This window comes from Rissa tridactyla, chromosome 4 (assembly GCF_028500815.1).
Source record: "Rissa tridactyla isolate bRisTri1 chromosome 4, bRisTri1.patW.cur.20221130, whole genome shotgun sequence".
NCBI lineage: Eukaryota > Metazoa > Chordata > Aves > Charadriiformes > Laridae > Rissa > Rissa tridactyla.
The window spans coordinates 88491928-88516254 of record NC_071469.1 but is presented as its reverse complement, the minus strand read 5'-3'; the positions used below and the strand labels follow the sequence as shown (position 1 = coordinate 88516254).

General features: G+C 42.5%; 1 long non-coding RNA gene across 1 annotated transcript in view; it reads left to right on the top strand.

Moving 5' to 3' along the window:
• The window catches only part of LOC128909211 (uncharacterized), a 28947-nt gene extending 4927 nt beyond the window's left edge, over nt 1-24020 (top strand). The window contains exons 3-4 of the long non-coding RNA XR_008466282.1: nt 1336-1432; nt 23845-24020. This is a non-coding gene — a long non-coding RNA (uncharacterized LOC128909211). The remainder of the gene's footprint in view (nt 1-1335; nt 1433-23844) is intronic.
• The last annotated feature ends 307 nt before the right edge of the window (nt 24021-24327 follow it).

The window sequence follows — 24327 nt, the reverse complement described above, 5'->3', positions numbered from 1 at the left end:
GGGTTGGGCTGGTGTCGTCTGTGCAGCATCAGGGCTTGACAGAACAATGGGGAGAAATGTGAAGAGGTTCTGACTCAGGCTCGTGTTGGAACTGCCAATTGGAGCTACTTCCCCTGCTAGCTGGGGCTGGGGCTGCTCCTTTTGGGTTGAAATGTGAACATTTCATCACAACCCCTTTGTGGCAGTTTGGACCTGCCAAAGACTTTCTGTGCAAATTCCCCTGGTTTTACCGTCTGCGCGATGGTGAGGATTTTTCCCCCCCAGTCAGATGGTGTTGGCTGATGTGTAACAAGTTCTCTGACCATGATGCATTTGATAAACTGGGTTAATCAGAAAAGCAATTAAAAATTTGGGTGTTGCAGAAATCACTCCAGAATTGCTATCAGCTTAGGCGTGATATGCGCTTGATTCTTCTCTCCGTGTTGCTGCTCAATGGCGCTTCTTTCTGTCACTTTAAGCCTTTGGTCTGTCATTTGGCCAGTCGTGATTTTACAATAATCAAAATAAAAGTAAACAACAGGAATGATGGTGTGCGTGATGGAAAATGAGGGGGCTGTGTTGCTCAGACAACTCCTGAGGAACCAAATGCAAAAAGTAGATTTCCATGAAATTTTGCATGCAGGGAGTATTTACTTCTGTTATATTTAAAACAGTGGCAAGTTTAATATAATTTACTGGGTTTTATAAGAGGAAATGTAAACTGCATGCCCCGAATCTGGGAGCTAATAAGTGACAGATCTGACTGGGTGATTCTCATGAACATCCTTGTGACTCCTCCATTCTCTCTATTTTGTTCTCTCTACATTTGCCATAATATCAGCTCTAACACAGTGTAAAGAATAACTTCGTACTAGGTTTCCTGTAGAAACCTATGGATATTCGAAAGCTATTGACGTAATTTAAAAACAAAAGAGTTTTAAGTTTTGGGGTTTGTTTTTAATTGCTACGGATATACCTCAATAAATATGTTTTGTTTCATTCTGTAACCATCCAATGACTTTCAAGTCCATTGTAGAAGCTGGTTAGAAAGCTTCACGGATTATATGAAGTACATCAGGTAAAATATCAATAAAAAGATTGTGCCCCGTGAAGAACGGCCTTGCCTTTTCCATGTATAAGTCCGTGCCTCTGTACATCGGCCTCCTAAATACTTCACCGAAGTGGCCATCCTGCACAATTAATCAATTTAGGAGCAACAGGGGAAATTATTTAAAACTAGAGTTACATACCAGTGGAAGACTTTTGTATGTTACAGGAGACAAGAGGCGGCACTACCCATTCTGTACTCAAAATCTGATCTTACCTAACACCCACAACCACTTTTTTTTTTTCCAGTTTGAACTGGTGGATATACAAATCAGGCTATTGCAGCGCACACATCTCAAATGAGGGAGGCCTATTCCGATGGAAACATCTGGTTTCATTACACCAGGTAACACCTGCATGAAATTACATCTGTGCTGAAAGTTCTTTAACAGAATTTAGTAATTAAACTGAGGCAATCTAATCAAAGAAAGGCATGGAGAAGGTGATACATGAAGTTTCATTCTCTGCCGTGTAAATAAACTGCATTAGTATATTGGGTCTTTCAAGAAACGGTTAACATCAACAGCTTGCAATTGAATAGATTTCATGTTAAAAACAGCCTTCCATACTATATCCACAATATATATTCTGATCTTCCAAACAAATCTCCAGGGTGCTGTTTGGATTTATTGCACTTAATAGCATATTGTTTGGAGTGTACAATGTGTGGGTCCGACCAAGTTTTACTAGGATATTCTGTGGCTCAATTTCCTTTCAATGTGTAACTGTGTCCTTTTCAAATTTGGCTTTAAAGCCTTGTGCAGTCGGCTGCTTCGGTGGAAAAACTTTGCTCTGTGCCTTATCAACTGATTTCTAAAATGTCAAAGCTGACCTTGACCTGAGCACCAGCAGGGAGCTCCCTCAGTGCAGGGACACACCTGGGGTCCCTGCGAGAGCTGGGGGTTTCTCTGCAGGTTGTCACTGTGACCTGCGCTGTGGCTGAGCCTGGAACCGGCTCCAAGTGGAGTTTCTGGCATCGATTCTTGGTTGTCTTGTGATTCTCATGAAAGGAGATGGTTTCCCCATCTTGGAGTAGGTTCTGTGTTAGCCCTACGTAGTGTACAGGCACTTCTGGCTTCGTTTGCATGAGATCTTACCATCTGGCAGTGTCACCTGGAAGGCATAAATAAAGCCATTGTTTCACTGATTCTGTCAGGGGCTGCATATATTCTTGTCAGAAAGTATAGAGTAACAGGTCCAGCAGAAATCACAAAAAATTCTACTACTGTTAGAAACTGATAAAGGACAGCAAGGTTAACACTCCTCGCTTTAGGATGAGTTCCAGCAATTCTTTATGGCACTGACTGACATTCCTTCGCATACTTTTTTCCTCTGAAAGCTGACTTTTTGGCCACGGTAAAAAATTCACATGCAAAATTTTCATCTTGGTAATAAATGCCCTTGCCAAGATTAATAAGTTTTCCAGACCTTCCCTGGAGAAAGAGGAGTCCTTGGAGCCTAGCTGGAAGTCAAGGACTCGTCTTGGAAACCAAGTTTTTGGTAGACTGTTTCCCTGTCTGCTTTTGAAGCAGCGTGTTGCTAATCACCTGACCTTTGAACAAATGCAACTTGTTTGTTTGGGGCACTTTCATCCATGTTGATCCAGATGTGCCTTTTAAAACCATATTCCTCCTGTTGATGGATTGATGTTCTCAGAATCCCTTTCCACGTACATGCCCTCCAGGGTGGGCCACAGAGCAGTGCAGGATTTGGGTGAGCCGTAAGGGAGAAGTAAGCTCCAGAGCTGAAAGGTCATCTTGTCAGAAGTCATCTCCTGTTTGAACAGGGAATATTTTAAACCGGTTGCCTCTGCTGATTGCCGCTGCTCTCTCTTGCTACAAGTTGAGGACCAAACAGATCTTTTCATGTGAGCTGTGTTTTGAGGTAGAGACTAGAGCCAGGAGCAAGTTGGAAGCATCCAGTTGCCCTCGGGAACTCACCTTGTGTCAAACTTGCCGTGCTTGTCCGTTGTGAGTCCAACACGAACGATGGCTCTCTTGCACAAGTGCTTTCAACGTGAGGCCATTTGATGTTTCGGTCCGAGAGCCAAGTGAGTGCATGGAATTGTGGCACAATATCCGGCACAACTGTGGCACAATACCCGGCAAAAGTCTTTCCCTCCTTCTCTAGCATCTGTAAATACAGTTGAGATAGTTTGCTGTTTACAAAGGCAAAAAAAAAAAAAAAAAAAAGTTGAGAAAAAAATAGAAAGCAGTAGCAGTAAACTTCCTGCAAAGCTTTACTCTACCAAAGATTTAAAGGATTGACATTTGCATTACATTTTTTCCCCACCCAGTCCTCCTCATTAGCTGAATATCTTTATTCTCTAAATATTTACCACCTAAACAAAATTTACAGTTTAATTTGCTGCATAAAATCATTTATTGACTGATAAAGCTCATTACTAAGGCCTAGCCCAAACTGTAGCCTGCCACGACAGTTTTAATTCTTGTAGCAGCAGGCTACTGCGAGAGAAAAACAATCCTGTCACGTTAACGGCAGGGGTCTAAATTATTCAAATACACTAAATCCTCCCAGAACAGTTCCCCTGCTCATAATTTGTCTTTTCTCACCAACAATTAACTAGCAATATTCTAAGTTAACAATGCCAACGCTTTTGAAATCTCAAGGAAAATGGAAATATATACATGCAACAAATGTTTTTAGAGAGGAAGACATTAAAAGGCCGATGCTGGGGGACTTCTAAGGAATAGAGTCAGTAAAATGGGCCCCCCGCTTTCTCTAGTTCAGAAAGAATTTGCTGGATGTTTGTATGTATGTAACAGATGGGTTTGACACTGAGTTTTGGTGTCAGGTGGCATGGATTTGTGGTCACTTACCCCTGCTGATGGCCCGTTCCGTGGCTCTCCTATGGCTGATGTTTGTCAGTTCTATTGAACTCAGAGGAATGTCCTCTTTCATCTCCTCACTTCTGTCAGAGCACTTGCTGTCTCATGATTATGAATTATTTTAAATAATTACAATACTGTGATTAATATACTGGGACAAAATGATGTAAGATGCTGTGAATACAGTGAAACTGAGAGGTATGAGTGGAGGTTGCTGATATAGGTCATCTTGGGAAGCTAGAGGTCTGAATCTGTCCCAGCTAGGCGTCTCAGAGCTTTCTTTCCAAGTCAGCCCACTGAATTTGGGCTGGCAGGTGGTCTTGATACAAATCTCTGATTAGAACAATTGAAAGAGTCAAGGAAAACTGAGGCTTTCATTGTCGGCCCACGGCTCCATTTCAGTTCCCTGCGTATTGCAGAATACGGACTCGGTATTTTTATAATATGTGCTTTATTACCAGCTCTATTAGGTGATGGACCCTGTCCTGTGTCCATGAATGGCCACAGGAACACTGAGCAAAGAGGAGTTTGAGATGACTCCAGTGATAATGAGGAGGAGCTGTAATTTCCTGTAAGGGACGAAGAGTTGCATTCTACAGAGGACGATCCAATTCAGGTTTGTCCTTCTGTATGTATGCCAACCGCGGCCCATATATCACAGTCAGTGGTGGGCAATAGTAAAGTCTTTAGCATTCTGATGTCTCATATAAATATTGCTTCTACGTAGCACTTTACACTCTTGCAGAACCGTAAGTCCATATTTCCCTTGTCCCATTCATTTTCTCCCTTCAATTTTTGTGGCAGTTCCACTGCAGAATAGCTCCTTGTGCAAGCCTTCAAAGTGAAAATGATGGCTCCAATTTGTGACCAAATAGCTTTGACATTGTCTGTACGTTTGCTTGAGTTTATAGAAGACTTTGGCTTTCTTATTTAATCCTTTGATGTTAGAGCAGTCTGAGAAATCAGTAATTCTTTCTGGTGTGCCCTTAGTGACAATTTTAACTCTCCCATGAAATTCTCAGTTTTTAAACTTATAATGTGTCTTTTTATCCCTTCCTATAGCACACAGAGTACTTTAATGCAGGGAAATCTTAGATCTCTGAAAATGTGCGTACAGATGGGATGAGGTTAAAATATATAAAAAGAATATACAAGATTGTGCATTATTTGATATTCATCTATATCAGCATTTCACAAGGTGTGGGCTATAGTTCCTCTGATGATGATCTGCAAAATGACGGAAATTCCCCCTCATTTCCATTTGCTTCTAAAGGTATCCGTGTTTCTAGCCTACTCCCTGGGTGGCGGTTGAGTGGGCAGCAGTACCTGCTGGAATTCACACGTCTTTATTTGATCTAGTATTTCTAGTAAGGAACGTGTGTGCTGCAGGAACAGAGGGCACTATAGAAGATGGTGTATATGCTTTCTAAGTAGCCATCACCTTTCCTATTCATATGCTCATAAAAGCGGAACTGGACTTCAGCGTTCATGCTCTAAAAACGCGTGCTCTATTGATGAAGATAAAAGGGAATTACCAGTAGGACTGAGGCTCCGACCCAGTTTTCATTGGCAGCGTCAGGACTGGTCTCCGTGGTAGGCACTCAGGTGCGTGCTCTCCCTGCGTGCTGAGATTCAGCCCCGGTACCAGAGAGCAGTGAATGTGACTGTTCGTTGCGCTGATTTCATAGAATCATAGAATTGTCAGGGTTGGAAGGGACCTTAAAGACCATCTAGTTCCAACCCCCCTGCCCTGGGCAGGGATACCTCCCACTAGATCAGGTTGCTCAGAGCCCCGTCCAACCTGGCCTTAAAAACTTCCAGGGATGGGGCTTCCACCGCCACCTCTCTGGGCAACCTGTTCCAGTGTCTCACCACCCTCATGGTAAAGAACTTCTTCCTAACGTCCAGTCTGAATTGACCCATCTCTAGTTTTAATCCATTCCCTCTAGTCCTACCATTACCCGACATCCTAAAAAGTCCCTCCCCAGCTTTCTTGTAGGCCCCCTTAAGATACCGGTAGGCCACTAGAAGGTCTCCTTGGAGCCTTCTTTTCTCCAGACTGAACAACCCCAAGTCTCTCAGTCTGTCCTCATAGGAGAGGTGCTCCAGCCCTCGGATCATCCTCGTGGCCCTTCTCTGGACACATTCCAGCACGTCCATATCTGTCTTGTAGTAGGGGCTCCAGGATTGGACGCAGTACTCCAGGTGGGGTCTCACGAGAGTGGAGTAAAGGGGGAGAATCACCTCCCTCGACCTGCTGGCCACGCTTCTCCTGATGCAGCCCAGGATACGATTGGCTTTCTGGGCTGCTAGTGCACGCTGACGCCTCTCGTCCGCCAGCACCCCCAAGTCCTTTTCTTTAGGGCTGCTCTCAAGCCAGTCACTGCCCAGCCAGTGTTAGATGTGCATTCGCATTGCGCACTTCTTCCACGCTTGCAGTGTCTTCCTGTGTTCTGCTGGCGTGCTGCCATTGCAGCTAAAGCCATCCTTTTTGTTTTGGATAATCCACTGCCAACCGTTTTTTTCAAGTAAAGGTAATTTTGAAGCATCACCTTTCTCTCACAGGGGTTATCCGTGTTCAAGGAAGATTACTGATCATCTTCATCTGTTTACATTACTTATGTGCTGTATATTTGATGGGTTTCTCATTTCATCTTTCTGGAATACATTTGGTGGCATCTCTATCTCCAGTTTTATGGTAAAGGCTGAGTAGCCTTAGGTATCTCCGAAAACAGGTACCTTGTTCGACCAGGTCAGATTGAGTTTTATCAGAAGACATGTCAGAATTTCTGATGTAGCCTTCTGGCTGAAAGTACGCTGGGGTAGCTTGCATGTAGATCCTAGCTTCTAACTCCCCATCTCCTCAATGGCTTTTTGTAGAGGATCTCAGTCATTTTCTTGTATTTATTTCTGGTCTACTGTCTCAGACCTCAGGGCAGTCATGAGACTCTTTAGTTGGTCCCTGGATGAAAAGAAGCATCTGTATCACGTGCCTCTGAGTGCTTCACCTGTGCAGTGTCGCTGAACTCCACCGTGTTTGGAATTGATGGATCGGATTCTCGCTGGGGTATGAATCAATGCGGCCGCAGCGAGTTCAGTAGAGCTATGCTGATTTACACCGCCTTGAAGACCTGGTGATGCAACCCCAGATCAGTCATTTTGGGTTGCCTTTGACCGCCTGCCCTGGTTGTTGTAGGCTGGAAGGAAGCCGTGGGGAGCTTGACCCGTGCTTGTTTATTCCAAATGTGCCCACAACTGCAATAAAACCTCGCTGCTCTGAACGCGCTGTTCCAGCTCCTCTGTGTGTACGAGGCTTGGAGACTGGAGCTGGTTAATTGTGGCAAATGTGGTTTTCTGGGACATCTAAGGGTTATGTCACTTTTCTAAAAATCTCTTTGATCTTGAATCAAAAGAAAGGGGTGGGTTTTTAACATCGTATTAACTGCGTGGCGTTTACAAATTAAAAACCTACTTGAAACTGGTTATACAATATGCGCTTGTGTTTCTCTAAGACTGATGAGACCACCTTTGACTCTAAGCTGCTTTTTCTAGCAGATCATCAGGAAAATTTTGGTAACAAACAGTTAGGAAAAGCTAGAGGGAGCTTTTGAAATAAGAACTGTGCTTTTCTCTGTATTTTGCGAGCCAAGGCTTTAATTTACACTAAGCAGGATAAGGGCAGGAATGAAGCAGCTAGTGTGCTGTCTCATGTCAGTAAGCAAAGTAGTAGAAAGAAACACATTTTTATTCTGTCCTTGTCACTAAAATAATCCCAGTCTTAAGTAGTTAGTATCTAGGATCTGAATCATACCCCACTGATTTGGCCAGAATCTTGGAATTTAGTGATTTTTTCATTAAACTGCCTGTCTCTTATTACCTTGTAGCTCTCTATATTTTTGTATAATCTCAGGACTTTTTTGTCAATTGTTTGCACCTTATACACTCATTTATGCGTGCTGTGAGCTGAGACCATGTGGCTGAGAAGGTTTTTAAAGCAATGGAGCCTTTCTTGTAGGTCTGATAGACTTAAATACAGCAACTGCAAGCCTATTGAATTCTCCTCTTGCCAGATATCTCTGTAGATTCTTTTGGAGTAGTCCGTGGACCTCCAAATATCTCTAACATATGCGCTGAATACTACTTGTCTAATTTATGCAATGGATTTTACATTTTGTAAGCTAATGGGTGAAACGTCGGAAATTTGTCTCTACCCTGTTTGAAAGCCATATTTTATAACTCTAGTACCTGATAAAACAGGCACGAAATAGTGCCTATGTTGCCCAAATGATTTTTTTGCTGTCGTATTTTTATGGTAGCAAGGGTAAAGCCGTTGATGAATTCCTGTGTTGTGGAAAACGCGTTGTATGTTTCAAGTAATTTGAAAAATTTATCAGAGTTTTGAAAAAAGGAAAATATAAGTAAGCTTCCCTTGAACAATAATACTTATCGCTGCCCCTATTGTCTGGATGAAACTAAAGAAAAAGCATTGGTGGTACCCAGCTTTATTTAATTCTTTTTTGTGAAAGAAATGAGATTTCTTATTGTGTATATTCATATGATAATATGCTGGTCTGTTCTAGGCATAAGCGATCATCTGTTTGTGGGTAGGTTACTTGCCAAAAGACCTGCGTACAGGAGAGACATTCAAATACTATCACTTTATTTTATTTGGTTTCCTTGTAAATACTGTTTTCACAACCACTGTATATATTTAATTTCTCTTGTGTACATAGAATCATAGAATACCAGGTTGGAAGGGACCTCAGTGATCATATACATGAGAGAAAGATTACATTTTTCCAAGGCAATCAGTTCTTTGGTACAATCAAGTTTTGAAGGGATAACTAAAAGCAGTTTTAAGGGATCATATTTTCAGGGACATACACCCCCCTGATTTCTGAAAAAAATCCATCTCTTGTTCAGGTGTGCAATTTGGCCACCCAGAATCACTAGTTGGTAATGGCAAATTTAAGCCAGAAGCAGCTGGATTAAAAAAACCCAAAAGTTCAGAAACCGATGGCAACTCGTATTCGTCTGAACTCTTGTGAAAGTGTGACTGTTTATTTTCATAGCTAAGCAAGAACCGCTTTGAAAACCTGCCTGGTACTTCGCTCCATTTGATAATGTGGGAAAGTAGGCGACCTGGCTCTGCACCACTCCCAATGCCAGAAACCTCCTGGTCTTCCAGTGCCTGGGATCGGCAGGCACAAAGTCGTGTTGAGATAAATGCCCGAGAGCGATTGCCATGATCTCATTTTGTCTCAATTCATATGACATACACTTGTTGGCTCCTGAAAGCCTATTTGACTCAAGGCTACTGTATACATCTCATTTCTTCATGTGAGCTTTTAAAAGGCTCATCTGATAAGGTCTGAGCAGCTTACGTTCACATCGACTTTACTACACCTAAAGCTTAATTCTCTCTGTCCTAAATGGAACTTTTCTGCCGCTTAGTTCAAATGATACTTTGCGAGGAAGTTGGTCTTCTGTTCCTATTATTAAATACGCGTGATTCTTTGGGGGCACATCACAGAGATTTGAGTTTTTCTTGGGTTGAATTCTGCCCTTGGATACAAATGTACAATTCCCAGAGTGATCTGCAGAGAATTAATCTGTCATTAGCAATATTGGGTGTAGTGCGTCTAATTCCCATGCACCACCCTGAAAATTTCCACCACCCCCACAAATGGAAAAGAAAAAGAGGGCTATTCCATTTATTCTTTTTTATATGTAAATGAGACTTAAAATAATTGTTTGATAATGACGTGGGGTTTTTGTTGTTGTTTGGAAATATCTCTTGACAATAATTTATCCTGCAATTATTGTTGCTTAGTCCTATCCTTATAATTAAGGCCAAGAAAGTGTTGTTCATCACCTCATTAAATGTTTTCTCTTTCAGGATGCCTGACTCTCTTTAACGCAGCCAAGAGCTGATAAAGCCACTTGTATGCAGAGCTGGCTGCCTGCAGATCTTTGATCTTTTTTTTCCCCTTCTTCAAGAATATGACTTTGTGAAGTAGTTGGTGCTGCACTTTCAGTTTGTTGTTTTAAACAGTTCAGTTGCTATAAATACTCATTCACTTTGATTTTCAATTGCCCTTGTAAGACAATTGGTTTTTTGTTGGATTCCCACTGAATAGATAGCCAGCCTGCCTTTTTCTTTTTTTAAATGTGATTAAAATATAACCCTCTTTTTAGGCTTTTCCACAGCTCACTTCTTCCTGAAAAAGAAAAAATTTCAGACCTAGCCAGCGCTAACGACTGAAGAATTCTTCCCACTTGTGTTATGCCTTTCCCTTGGTTTTAATGATGGGAAACGGGGTGAGGGAAGTGGCCTGACTGAGGCCATGCAGGAAATCAGAAACATCTATTGGACCTTTGCTAGAATTATTTGACAGAAAGCTCACTTCAGTCTGTTGTACTTTTCCTCCTTGATGCCTTTTTTGCATTGAAAATAGACCGGTTCCAAAAAATCTATTTCTAGAACCTTCTCTGTTGTCTCAGATATCAGTGGCCATGCTCCTGCAGAGATTCTTCCCCCTGCGATTCCCTTTGTGCACCTTGAATCCTCTGGCGTCACTGAGGCTAGTGGTTGTGGAGACCTTAGCTAAGGGTTGAGGAAGGGAAATATGAGATATTTTTAAAACTCAGGTACCTTAAAGGTCCTTATGACCTTCCATCCCCAAAAGGAGCTCTCAAATGTGTATCTAATATTGTAATTCACATCTTTCCAAGCTTTACCAATTATATTTTCAATAGCGTTATGTCTTGGGATGAACGAGTTCTTTGCTTTTTCAGGGCTAAAGATGATTGGCAAAATAAAAACCTTCATGAAACTCTCCATAGAAGAAGAGAAACATCCTCTCTTGTTTCATCCCTTACCTGGTGGCTTTCATTCCAGAGCTCCTTTTTGTCCCTTTCTCCACAACTTCTCCCAGAGGGAGCAAAGACCTTTACAAGTTTGAGGGACGTACAAATAAAATGACCTGAATTAGGAAGTTGTGCGAACGTCCCGTTTGTGAACAGAGATCGAGAGGCCCCGAACACATGCCACATAAGGTGTGTGTATATAAATGCGTGTGGGGAATGAAGCGCCTTCCTCTGGGACATTTCCACTTCTAGACAGTTTAATAACAGAAGCTGAGATTGCTCCTTACACCTCTGCTCCAGCTTATCCCATGGTAAGATAAAGAAGCAGGCAGTGAATTAATAAGCCCATGGTGCTTCAAATACATTGGTTCTAGTTTTTTAGTTTTTTTTTTTTTTATTAGGGAAGTGCTGGTGTAGTACATCAGCAATCATTTATTGAGTATTATTCAATGCTTTGAATAACTTTCATCTGACTCGTTAAAATTGCCCATGAATGGCCAAGGATACAAAGCCAGCAGCACAGGTTTAAGACCATGAATCATCCCTCAGTTTTAAAGGGGCTTCTCACCCACTGAGCGTTCGCTTTCTGGTTCAGGGATTTTGATGAATTAGGGCCTAATAGCTGGGTGGAGCGGAGGGATTATTTTGGTAGCGATGAGTGCAGGTAGGGAAGCTCCTGAAACCAAAAAGGAATGGCAGGCATTCCTGTGCTAAGCCACTTAACTGATTAAAATGACCCAGTGATTCATTTAAACAAGAGATTACTTGCTCAGGCTTGAAGTGCCTAGTAGTAGTTGATCTTGGCTATTTGTTTAATCTAATATAAGTGAATTTCAGTGTTAGCACAAACAGCTGTGTCTATACCTGAAAGGCAGTTGTTTAAAATAAGAGTTAAAATAAAACCCCACAGCTTTCCTGCTGAAGTGGAGCAGTCCTCAGGTAGAGAAGGCTTCGAAGTGTCTTCTCCCGCTTTAGTAAAATGCAAACTTGGTGGCAGGGAATGAAATGAGATTGTGGTGAATAAAAGAGAGGTCACTTGTTTTGTGCTGCAGGAAGGGAGTGCTCTTACACCAGCTACTTGTGTTCCCACAAGGGGTTTGTGTTCCACACTCTTGTGGTGGTCCTGGTGCATGCTTTGCTGTACAATTAAGAGCAGCGTCTTCTGCATTCATGCAGCGGTTGGCAGTGGTCAAGGAGGAAAAGTCTACTGGGAGCTATTATTAAACAGTTACCACTTCCAGGCCAGGAAGGCAGAGGGTGGAGAAGGCTCTGTGGAGGTATCAGCTCCTTCTGGGTGCCACCGGGGTCACCGCTGCACCTGGAGTACAGCGTCACAGGGACCTTTGGTCTTCTGCGGCCCTTCATATGCCCCTATGACTCCCAGTCTAACATTACCTCATTTAGCTGTGCTGCTCTGGAACATAAAATAGTGAAAATACAGCTCAGGATGGAGCCCCAGAGAGGGCGAAAGGCCCCAGAGACTGTTCAGAGTAAGGCAGACCTTTGCCATCCCAGCTGGCTGGTGTGATCTACCAGCCTGGAGGGAAGCAAACAGAAGTCAAATGCTCTTACAGACACTGAAGACTACAAGTGACAGGGCGAAGGGCAGGCCATGGGTGAGACCCAGAGAAGTAGCAGGCAACACTTGTTGTCATTCAGCTAGTCATGTGTATTCAGGTCTGACCTAGTTTTGCGGTGGGTGATGCAGAAACCAATGGCCCACTTGAAAGCAGGCGTTTGCTGCTTAGCACCAAACCTCATGCCTAATTTCATGGTGTCAACCAGTGAAGAAACTGGATGCTCCCATTGCAGGAAACAGCCTCCAATAGCTGAGGCCGAGGGTGACTTAGGCAGATGTGCCGTGTTGATCTGGTCCCGTAGATGTCAGTGATCCACATGCTGCCCCTCAGCTCATTGCAGTATCCTCCGTCCCAGATATTCCCTGAACTATACAAATGAAAGGATCTTCCAAACCATTGACTGGAGATCCCGTCTAATTATGCACCTCTCATAATGTGCAGCTGGCCAACCTTGCTTTTATCACTAAAGCCTCTTAAATGAGTAGCTGGTGCTGCACGCCCGTGCGTTCCAGTGGCATACAAATCCTCTAGAGCTCATGAGAGCAGCTTAGTGGTGTCTACCTGGCAGCATAAATCTCTCAGACATTAGTTAAAAACCACTCCAGAACAGAGCGGTGAATTCCAGATGCTCAAGTGCACCTTGGCATGGGTGAATTGTGCACATAGAAATGGGCTTGTGCTCCTGAGAATCCTCTTTTTGTCAGCTCGTATGGTCTACACCTGGACTTTGTTGGCAGGGCAGCCGCCTGCACTTCGGCTACAAAGATTCACAGGAACAAATCTCAGCTGTCACTTTGCTCTTTGCTTGCGTGTATGCGTGAGGGGTGCTTTTGTTTCTTAGGTTGGGAAACCTAAACGTTCCCTGATGAGTGAATCTATTACCTGAGCAGTCAGTTGTTTGATTCTTTTTAAAATTTCTTTTTATGTATTTAAATTAATAGGTATGGGATAGGAAGAAGCAGAACCTTTTTCAAGATTTGGTTTTACTGGCTGAAGCAAAGCTAAATATTGGAAATAGAGTAAAATTTGAAGCATTTCCTCAGTAGCTTAAAACTGAAATTTAGGGACTTGAGATCCTTAGGCCTTATTCAGGTTGTTCCTTATTCACATCACTGGGCAAGGGATTGTTCAACACAGTCGTTTGTGGCCTGTGTGTTCGAAGACAAAAGTAACCCTCATTTTTGCTATTTTTTCATTTTGCATTTGTTGGCTTTTGAGTCTGCAGTCTCTGATATAAGAGAGTAGAATGGTCTGGCTTTTTTTCGTAATCGTTTGTACTCAGGTGATGGCGTTAAAAATGGCTTCTGGTTGTACACGGTGATTAATAGGTTATCTCAGGAAGCATAACTGGGAAAGCCATTTGTAGCTGTTGAGCAACACGGCACTTCCACATCCCATATCCATGAGGGCTCGGCTTCAGCAGTCTGTCCTGACAGGGGAATAGCGTGTGCTGAATGTGATGCTGGACACTGGAACGGCGCGTGTGCTTCTGTAATAAAATTGGGTAGTGTCTTCATCTAACCTCCAGGAAGCCACGAAAACAAAGGGGCAAAGTTTAGCATTTTAATTCCTTTTTATATTAAGATCTTGGTTGTATGGGTGTATTAATAGCCCAAAATGTACCTTGTATTTGGATTCTGGTTCACACTTGTCTAAACTGGTGATTTCCCCTAGAAGTAAAACTTGCTCTCCATTGGTCACTTCGACAGTTGCCCTTTGACCATCAGTTAAGCAAATCTTTTGTGGGCCTGATTGCGATCTTGCTTAAATCGGTTGTACGTAACCTTTGCTTCAGTTATGTTACTCCTGACTTAATCCCAGTAGAACTGAGAAGAGGATGTGTCCTGCTTCTGTGGTGACCAAGACCTACCTGAGAGATGAGCATGATGCATTTTCTAGGAATTTTTTACTATTGTGAACACTGGCTTAAATTTAGTTTATTGAACCATGTTGGGATCAGGGTGAAGCTGTATGCATTTCTCACTCTGAGATATACCTTTCCATACTGATCTCTAGTTTCCTGTGTGACATTTTAAGCTTTTGAGCAATTTTGATTTCAGTAAAACGGATTGTTGCCAAATGGGTCTTTACCATGTTAAGTTTTATTTATTGACTGCTCGATCCTGCATTCCTTGAAGACAGTAAGGCTTCCATTGACTTCTGTGGTGCAGGGTCACGGCCTTATATGTGGCTGGAGTAAACAGATTTGGTTTTCTTTTCAGGTACGTGCGTGGCTGATTCCCAGGTTATCAGACACGAGCATTTTCAAAGTCTTCTCTCTTAATCAGGATTAGTGCAGCTGAAGACACATTTGCCATGGTCCTGTTTCGAAGGGAGTTTGCTAGTATGGGTGGAGGCAAAACTTAGTTTCCGTGCCAGTTGGTGACTTCTGTGGAAAATGCCATTGTGAAAAATACGTATGGGTCATAGGGATACCGGTCTCTTATGAATCACCCGTGTCCCACCAACCCTTTTTGTTTAAACCATTGAAGATTAATAAAAGGGTTGAGGCTTTTAGTTGTGATCACTGTGGACTGCACTGGAGCCACAATTCTGGTGGCAAAATTCCTGAGCTAACTGGTTTCCACTTTCAAGTTAAATTTTAAAAACCATTATGATGATTAATCCTGGCTAATTATTGTTGTCGTGAACACTAAACCAAGTATGGGGCCTCCAGACTGTCTCATGTCATGCTGCCTCATTGATTATTTTGTTCCCTCCTTGAAATATGTTGTTCTGGGAACGGTAGCAGACTATAGCCTTCATGACGTGTCCTCAAGTGCTCCTGGAGTTAAATATCAATTTCTGTTTAGATTCAGTGAAAAAAAATAAAAACAAAAGGTCCAAAAAGAGAATAAACATGATCATCTAGGATTCCAAAGTCTGGATCCCATGGTGCTTGTGGCTTACATAGTTTATGCCTTGTAGCGTACATGGGGGAGGAAAGCAGGTCAAATATTTCATTCACCTCTCAGTGCTCAACCAGCATAACCCATGTTAATCCTGCTGCTCTCAGAGCCGTGTGCCTTAATTATACTTCTTCTACGTAAAGGGTGCTGGATGAAGCTCAAGCTGAAGTCAGACTTTGCTGTGCCTGACTCGGCCAAAGGAGATGCTGCCGTGGAGGACGGGCCATTCCTTCAGCTGTAGAGATAGGCTCCAAGAGCCCGGAAAGAATAAATGAGCTCAGCTTTCCCATAGTGCACAACCGTTATCGTGATGGGCTAATTCTCTGTAATAACTTTGTATTGAGACAGTATTCTTTTCTCATTTCTCTTTTTTTTTTCTCCCCCTCCTCCTCCTCCTTATACCTTTCCGAATTTCTTCTGGCCCTCCCTCTGTAATTATCAGGTATGAGCACTTGGCGTCAGACATGGCTTCTGCTCATATTTAGGTGCCCTTCCATTTTACTTGTATCGCCCATGCTGTGTGCAGTTGACTCAGAAACATGATCGTCTACAGCTTCACAGCACTGCTGGCACACATGCCGGAGAGTTTTGCTGTGATTAAAGTTGATTTAAAATTCAGGAGAGGAGGAGGTGATGCACCGTTCCCCCAGCTGTGTCTGGAGCAGGTGGTTCATTCTTGAGAGAGCTTGATGGCTGCAGGAGAGCTGCATCTCCTGTGGGTGTTGTGTGTAATCAGAAGGGCTAAAATTGTATGTTAGGTGGTGGAATTTGATCTTCAACATGTAGGGGCAGATTTTATACATGGCACACCAAGGAGTATGCCTGTCAGATTTGCATGACAATATTCCATTGCCTGGGAAATGTGTAGGACATGGTTTGAAATACAGCCTTGGGGAAACAGCAGTTTTGTCCAGAGAAATGAAGAGAGATTAATTTTGTATAATTGCATACATACATCCATAGTAGGTGCAACTCTGGAACAGGAGCCAGTGTTTTCTTTGTTAGGTCCTGTGAGTGACGGCAAATCAATCACAGTGCACAGACTTGAATTTCAGCTGGTAGAGCCAGTCTCCATCCCACTTGTCTGTTCCTTCATCACTCCAAATAGAGCATGGCGCGTTCGGTTTCTGTTTTTAAAGGCAAGCATAAAAGATGGTGCACTTAAGTAAAAAATGAAATTTAAGTAAGTATGAACCTGCAGTTTATAATAATAATGTCCAAATTAAACATTTGTTTGTTCTCTGGGACACCTGTAAAGTAGGTGAACAGCAGAGGTATATGCCTGCTAGTCTTCCATTAGAAAAAATAGGTGGAAATTCAACCCTGTTACTTAACAGGGTGGCTGGTGCTGCAGGGCATCTTTATTAGTCTGCTGCTAATGGGAGCAGTGATGGGAACCGGGGTGGGAAAATGCATTTCTCTGACTAAGTGAAAGATGTAACCTCAACTTTCATATATGGATTATTATAGTGAAGCTATTAGCTATTTGTCATTAACCAAATAGGTATTTAGCTGATCAGGGAAAAATAATTAAATCGTCATGGCGTGAAAACATCTGAAAAAAAATATGCCTAAAACCTAAAACGTTTTTCTCTAGACAGCAGACGCTAGGCAGGTAGTGTTTGGGAAGAGTAAATTTTCTTCTACGTGGTTTTCATGAGAAAGTTGTTACCAATTCTTCTTGCTACTCAGCTCCTTCATTATTAGGACAACTTTCCTACAGACCTTTGAGCAGAGGCTGTGGCTGCATGCCTGACATTCGCCCTTCGGCACCCAGCTACGATGCTGATGGCCATTCCCAGGGGTTTCGACTTTACCACGATCATCCTCCGTGGGCCTGGGGACTAGGTTAGTTCAGGCTGATTATTTCACCCAACGGTGGTACCAGGTAGCCCTAAGTGGCTGTGCCAAGAGGGATGCTGGATTTCCCCAAAGCGATGCCTGCCTTCTTTCTCTCGTTTCTATAAGCAGCGGAGCCGATACACGGTGAGCTACAGGCGCTGCTGCTCAGAGCTAATTTGTGTGGGACGGATGAGGCACAAGGCATATGGCTTTAAGAAGGCAGTCTGCGTTGCCTTGAAAGGTGTTACCTGTTGCTGCTTAGTAAGTGTTTGTTTCTTTTCAACACTAATCTCTCACAAAATATTTAACTTAAAAACCTTGGAGGCTAACAGAACAGACAGAAACGGGCAGAGGCAGCTCAGGGCAGGCTTTGCAGCTGCAGCTACCCTTTTCTGGGGAAAGGGGGCATGAGAAAAGGCTACTCTTGGGAAGACACACAATAGCATATTACTTCATTTCTCTCTGGAGCACCTCCTCCTGGATTCAGAGTCTATTCCAGCTCAGTGAGCTGTAGTCTCAAGAGAAGGAGGAAGTTATTCTTTAACTTCCTTTGCAGTAGTTTTCTTTGCTCACCCAGGGTTATGTGGTGTTGGATCCCCAGTTGGGTAGGTAGAGCTTGTCAAACCCACAGTGAAAGCAGGAACAGAGGACCTGCCCAGCTCCCAGGCCAACCCTGCCCACACCTTACATCAGCTCTTGTTGCCGAATGGTGAAGCTCGAAGCCAATTGACCCTCCCCTCCCTGTGCCTTTGTGCTCCAGCGTCCCCCAAATTGCCACCCCCCCGCAGCAGCTCACGTCCTTCCTGCTGCTGCTTCTGCACAGGCCAACCTCCTCCACCAGCAACTTCATCTTCTCTCCTGTTGGCCTCCTACGTCTCCTCCTTGTAGCGACTTTAAAACCCTCCTCATGTCTGATTTCTGCCTCTGACTGTCTTCTCACCGCCTCCTCTGTCTCCACGTCTTTACGTATGATTCAACTATATTTTGGTCCCATGATCTAGCAAAATGGACAGATGGGGGTACAGAAGAGCTCGTGATGTGGCTCTGCTCTAATCTTAGGTTTTCCCTGTCTTTGCTCCTTTGTTCATGGTTACTCCTTACCGTGCTCCTGCCATTTCTAACACAGATGATAAATTAGGACAGTGGGGACTGTAAAAGATAAGGTAATAATAGAAATGAAAAACCAGGCCAGGTCTTTAGCTGGAGTAAATCAGTGGCTGATCTAAACCAGCTGGGGATTTGGCCCACTCTAAACTGAAACTGTAGGATAGGAAGAATCCATATAATTATTCCCCAAAGAGCACTTTTGTCATGATGCCAGACTGATGTTTCTATTCTTGTTTTTAAAATGATGTATTTTAGAAAGTGATTGTCTCACTGTTGCCCACCTGTGGTCACAATACTGGTTCTTTCAAAAGGGAACATGCCAAGTCCTTCAGGCTCTCAGCGGTGGCTCTTAAAACGTCTCCCTTCAGCACCTGGAGTTTCTCTTACAAACTGCTAATCCAAAAAGAAACAAGACCCACATTAGTTTCACTGCCTAGGTCTCAGCGGCGGCTGAGCGCTGTACCTCAGAGTCTCACGATCAAGTTCTGCCTTAAATTCCAGTTTGTGGTTTTGAGTTATTTACCTACCTGCAAATTCACTTCAGTTTTATTTTGAACTGTTGCACCCGGCCCTCTGCTAGAAAGGGTTTATTGCGGAGATTAGCAAAGGTTTTACATTGTGGGGCCTAAGCAGTCTGTCTCGCAACCAGTATGGAAGTACCATCTGTTACACGCTCAGTTCATGGCTGCGGTACCGCGGTGGGCAGGTGTATGGATTTTGTTGATGCGATGAATGTTACCCAACAGGTAACATCCAAGGTGGGACTCCTCTCTTTTTTTAGAAATTTGGTGGAAGGTATCAGGTCACTCACTTCCTTTTTCAGCAAAGAGGGCTTTTATAATTTTATCCAATATCACCCAATTCTTGCTCAGCTTCACATTATTTCTGTGTCTACTACCTTGCATAACCAGACAAGGAGGGAACCTGAAAGCTTGTCTCCAGAGTGCCATGATAGCTGAGTTTTCTAGGTGGCAGTCTGAAGTCTCCTATGGCTTGCGATATGTATCAAAGTGTAAACCAAGGAGATGGTCTTTACCAATCATTAACAGCAAGGCTGGCACAAAGGGCTAAGTCTAGTAATTGTACTTAAAAAAAAAATAAATTAACAACTCTGACTGTAGGCTCGGTTCAGCCTCACCAGCCGTGACATGTCCTTTCTTGCACGCAGCAACAAAAATAGACCCAAGTACTGAAAGAGAGGGGAAAAAAAAGAAATAAAAGAAAACCCAATTTGTTCCCTATTAAGCTGCTGAAAAGCTTAAACCCATTTCTGTTCCAGTTAGTAGCTAAGTGAAAATGTAACTGCTTTATATATTTCACTAGAATTAAACTTAAACCTACAGAATTAGGTTTATTAATTTCTGTCAGTGCTCAATGGGGAAATAAGAGTGCCCATTCATTAAGGATACACAATTACTGCAGACAAAAATGAAGCACAGTGCTATTAACCATAATAAAAATGTTGAACACTGTGGAAATTTTCATTAAATAGAATCTATTCCTTATATGACTCTACTTAATCCTTTCTGTCTTTTTCCCCCCCTTTGTGTTCTCCAGCTCATTTTATTTTATTACTTAGCTTTTATGTATGTTTCTTAATGTAATTATGATTAAATATTTTTTGGTAGTAAACAGTATTATTTCATTAAAAAAATCTGTCCCCACGCTTACTTCAGTGAAAAGTAGTCTTTGGAAAACAATGCAAGCACTAAGTAGAGTTTCGTTATTATTTTAGCTCATGAGCATAAAAGAGAAACCCACAGCAAATAAGAAAGAAAACTGTATCAGCCCATCCACAAAAATGTGGTTGACTTCATGGAGCAGATCCATAGGTGGAGTACGCTGGGGGACCGGCATAAATCCACTGGAATCAACTGAAAATCAAAATGGTGGTTAAGTCAGAAACCAAATAAATATTCTAGAAAGACTGAATGTGTTGAGGCCTTGCTAAAAACATTTAAGTCAAAATAGTTCTTTATGAAGAAAATAGTCTCAGATTTTCAGTATCTTCACATAACACTTTGGGAAGTCACGGATCCCCCATGTAGACTCTGAATTCTTTGTAACAAACTATATGTCATCTGAGGGACACAGCTTTAATTGCTTGAGAAGGATCATCAGTTAGTAACTATAATATGGATTAGCTGATGACTTCAACTCTTGAAACTCTATTGAAGCCAATGGGATTATGATCATTTCCAATAAATAAAGGCTTATCTCCAGATGAGTTAAAAACGAATGTGACAGTGCCTGGTTCAGAGGATGACCTGTATTTCTTGCATAGAAGTAAATGAATAATAAATAACTATGCCCTGTTGATCAAAGATATTTATTTAACCTGAGGGCTACATTATTAAAGACCTCCTTAGGAATGTCAAAGAGGATTTTGCTCATGTTCTCGTACTCCAGGGTCCTAGGCAGTTTTCAGATTGTCAGTGCTGGACCCACAGCTCCAGCATACTGATAAGTAAAGCCTGTAAGGCTTGGGGAGTAGACCCACAGAGAGACTTGGTCTGGTGGGACCTGGGGAGGGAGGGATGAGGTGAACCTCAGAGTTCATATTAGGCAAAGGAGATGCTGGATTTGTGGACTCCAGGTTGAACTTTTACCTTGGATGACAGGCATCATTACAAGAACTCGCTAAAACCACACTCAGCATTGTCATTGTTTTGGATTTCAGAGCCATGCTCCAGAAGGCGAGAGGCTTCTCTCTAGAGCAGTTGGGACTTCGTTTTGTCTGGAGTCATTTAAAATGTCCTGATATAATAAATTAAGGGGATGGACAGGAAACGATGTGACTCTACTGTATTTGAGCTATGTGGGGTAAGTTACCCCAGTCCAGCCAGGAGCATGGACCTTCTGGGGTAAAACTTCTGCTCTTCTGTGGGTGCTCCCAGGTCTCAGTGCAGGATTGCAGCTGACTCACTGTAACTTGTTGTTTGTACCGTTCTGTGGATGCAATCAAATGCGAGCATGAAAGATTTTTGACCAACTAGCTGATTTATAGGGACAAATGACTCTTGTGCTCACAAACAAGGTGGTCTGACTGCTGCCATTTGCACTTATGAAGGATTGTATCAAAAGCCTTTTCAGAGTTGGTCAGACAGGTTATTTATAGATCTTTTTCTTGGATGACCTGATTGATGATATGCAGATGGTCAAGGGGGCATTAGCTTATTCTAAAGCCTTATTGTGTCCAGAGCTGTTGGAAGTCTAGTTGCTTATTTCTCTCTATTAATAGCACCTTTCAATTTGGGCCTTGGTTGCAGGCTTGAGTGTTCTGATAGCTTCTGTTTCTTTATCCCATCTCACCAGGGAGCTGAATGGGACACTTGTTTGGCTTTCTGGCATTTAAAAACTGGAAAAAAAGGCACCCTGAGATAGAAAAGATGGGAAATCACCGTTTCTGTCCACCTCCACATCCACCAATAACAGCATGAAACGCTCTTTCTGTGGTACGGTCCTGTATTGCTGCTGTAGGACTCATTTCCACGTTGGGATGTCCTCTGCAGTCACAGCTCTGAATCAAAGAGAAATTGCCATGACCTTTCTAGTTCTTGGATTTAATAATGGAAGAAGCGAGGTGTGGAAACGTATAGATGGATTACAGCCAAAATAGGCTGTTTTCTGAATAGACCTAGACTACTTAGCATTCAGTAAACAGCTTTAATACAGGACAGTAAAAACTGCCTATGCGCTTATTACCTTGATATGGTTAACTAGTCAGAGTGTAACCACAGAAATATGAGTGCATTTCAATAAACACACAAAATGGCTTCATTTTCAAAGTACAGTAGTTCCCCTAGGTATTCTAAAATCTATTCTTCTGTAGACAAATATTCATTTTCTTGCAGCATTAATTGTAGCATTGTTGCTGGTAATGTTTCCTGCATTATACTCAGCTGCCTCATACTGTGGATAAGAGAAATCAGATTGAGAGCAAGAACAGAAAATACTAAGATTGCAGCTGCATCTCCTGGGGAAATTATTGCCATTTCAAATGTCAGTCAGCCTGATTCATTATTAAGGGGGAGCACAAGACACCTCCTGCTTGAAATTGGTCTGCACAGAAATGGCAAGCTGCTTTTATTGTTACTATCCTGATGATGTAACATTATCAAAGTATGCGCGGGTTCTATTTCGTCTCCACTATAAGCATAACCTTTGGTGTCCTGGGTAGTGGCTAAATTAATCCACTCCTTCAGAACAATGCGATTTCAAACGTGACAAAACCCTCCTGATGTTAAAGAACATTTATCTGCTTTACTTTCATTTGCATTTTCCATAAATTGAGTGGCAGGAAGTGTGAAACACCTGAAGTTCAAAGTCTCTGGAATACACAGATGTTGATTTTCATTATAGACTCCAAAGACTGGCTCCTAAGCAACACTGTGGAGATTTTTGTGTAACTTAACCACCTTCCATTGGTGTGCTGGGACTCTGAGAACTCTCCAAAGAGCAATACAGTGGATTCCTGGAAGACTGGGAATGACTGGTGTGCCAGAGCGAGAACTGGAGTTATTGTCAAGTAACCTTTTTGATTATCTGGTGGGATATTTCCTTAGTTTGATTGGGTTTCTTTTTAAAGATGAAGTTGGAAAATATCATAGTGCTTTTGTTCTTTTAATACACCTCTGCCCGAAGATGTGTGTGTGTGTTGGCAACTCGAACCGTTGGTTGATCTTCTCTTACTATATCTATATTCTCTTACTACATCTATGATGCACAGCAGTGTGTGTACTTCGTGCTCCCACATGCCTTCGCTCACGCTGCCTGCTCAGATTTTCTCCTCTGACAAAAATGAAGGAATGAAAACGCCTTAATATACATTCACTGCAATGAATGCTGGGTTTTTTTCTCTGGGGTTTTCGTGAGTATTGCCCTACTAAACGTTCGCACAGCATCTTGTGGCATCTCTGACTAGAAATCTATTTGTGAAGCAGACCTGTGGCTGGGTGCACTTGAGTGAAGTATTTCATACTTAGTGTTATGTCGAGCAGTCTTGGTACTGGTATTCACAAGATTATGTAGCCTTTTTTTTTTACCCAGTGGGGAAAGCTGCCCGTTTAACCTGTCACTTCACGTCCAAATAGTCATGCATGATGCTTCCTGTGGGTACCATTCAACACAGCATTGGCACGAGATTTGCTTCCCTCCAACAAAGCGAAGTCCATGGCTTAAAATTCCAGCCCTCCCTTTACCACCTACACCTAAGCAGTCAGTGAACCCCATCTCATCTTAACGCATATAAAAATGGGTATTATTGTTTATTGCCTATTAAGTGGAAAGATTGCCTTGTCATCCTGCAGTTTCACCTCTTCTGTTTTCCCCTGTGGAAGGAGACATTTAAATTGAAACTTTTGGATTGGAGGTACAGAGGAAATAAAGCAAGCCACCAGTGACACAATTTCTGAGCATCTCCATGTGAAGTTTAAACAGTTTCTGATTGCCTGGCATCTTACATGTAGATATAATGCAAATACTGTGTTTGAATTGACTAATAAATTTGTAGCAGGTGGAGAAGAAGGCAGAACTAAAATCCACTCACTCTGTGGTACCATTTATCAGTATTTCCCATTTTTCCATTCTTCTTTTTATCAGAGAATTCCGAAGGGTAATTTCAAGCAAGATAGATACAGAGCTGCTTTGTCACTAATGGCAGTGGAAAATTGTCTTCTTCGCTTGTCTTCAAACTCATGGCTTCGCCTGGAAAAATCCCTGCCAATGGTCCTGAAGGATTAACAGTGGTGTGAAATCTCACCTTGCATAAGAAATAAATCTTGCTCACTTTGTCACTTCTGCGTGATTTCATGATCGTGAGTATTGACTTTTCCTGTCAGACGTTTAGGCGGTATATGCAGACAGATGTCTGTATCAATCATGGGAGCAGTCTTGAGGACATGACCCATGCACTCAACACAATTGTGGCCAGGTCAACTTTGCACTTCAGTGATCCTCAGCAGGTCGTTCAGGCCAATTTAAGTCTACCCAGACGGCCTGTAGTCCCCGGAAACCATTATAGGATACAAGAATTAGTTTATTCTTTAACGTACAAAGCAAGGATGGTATTTCCTTTATTTAGCG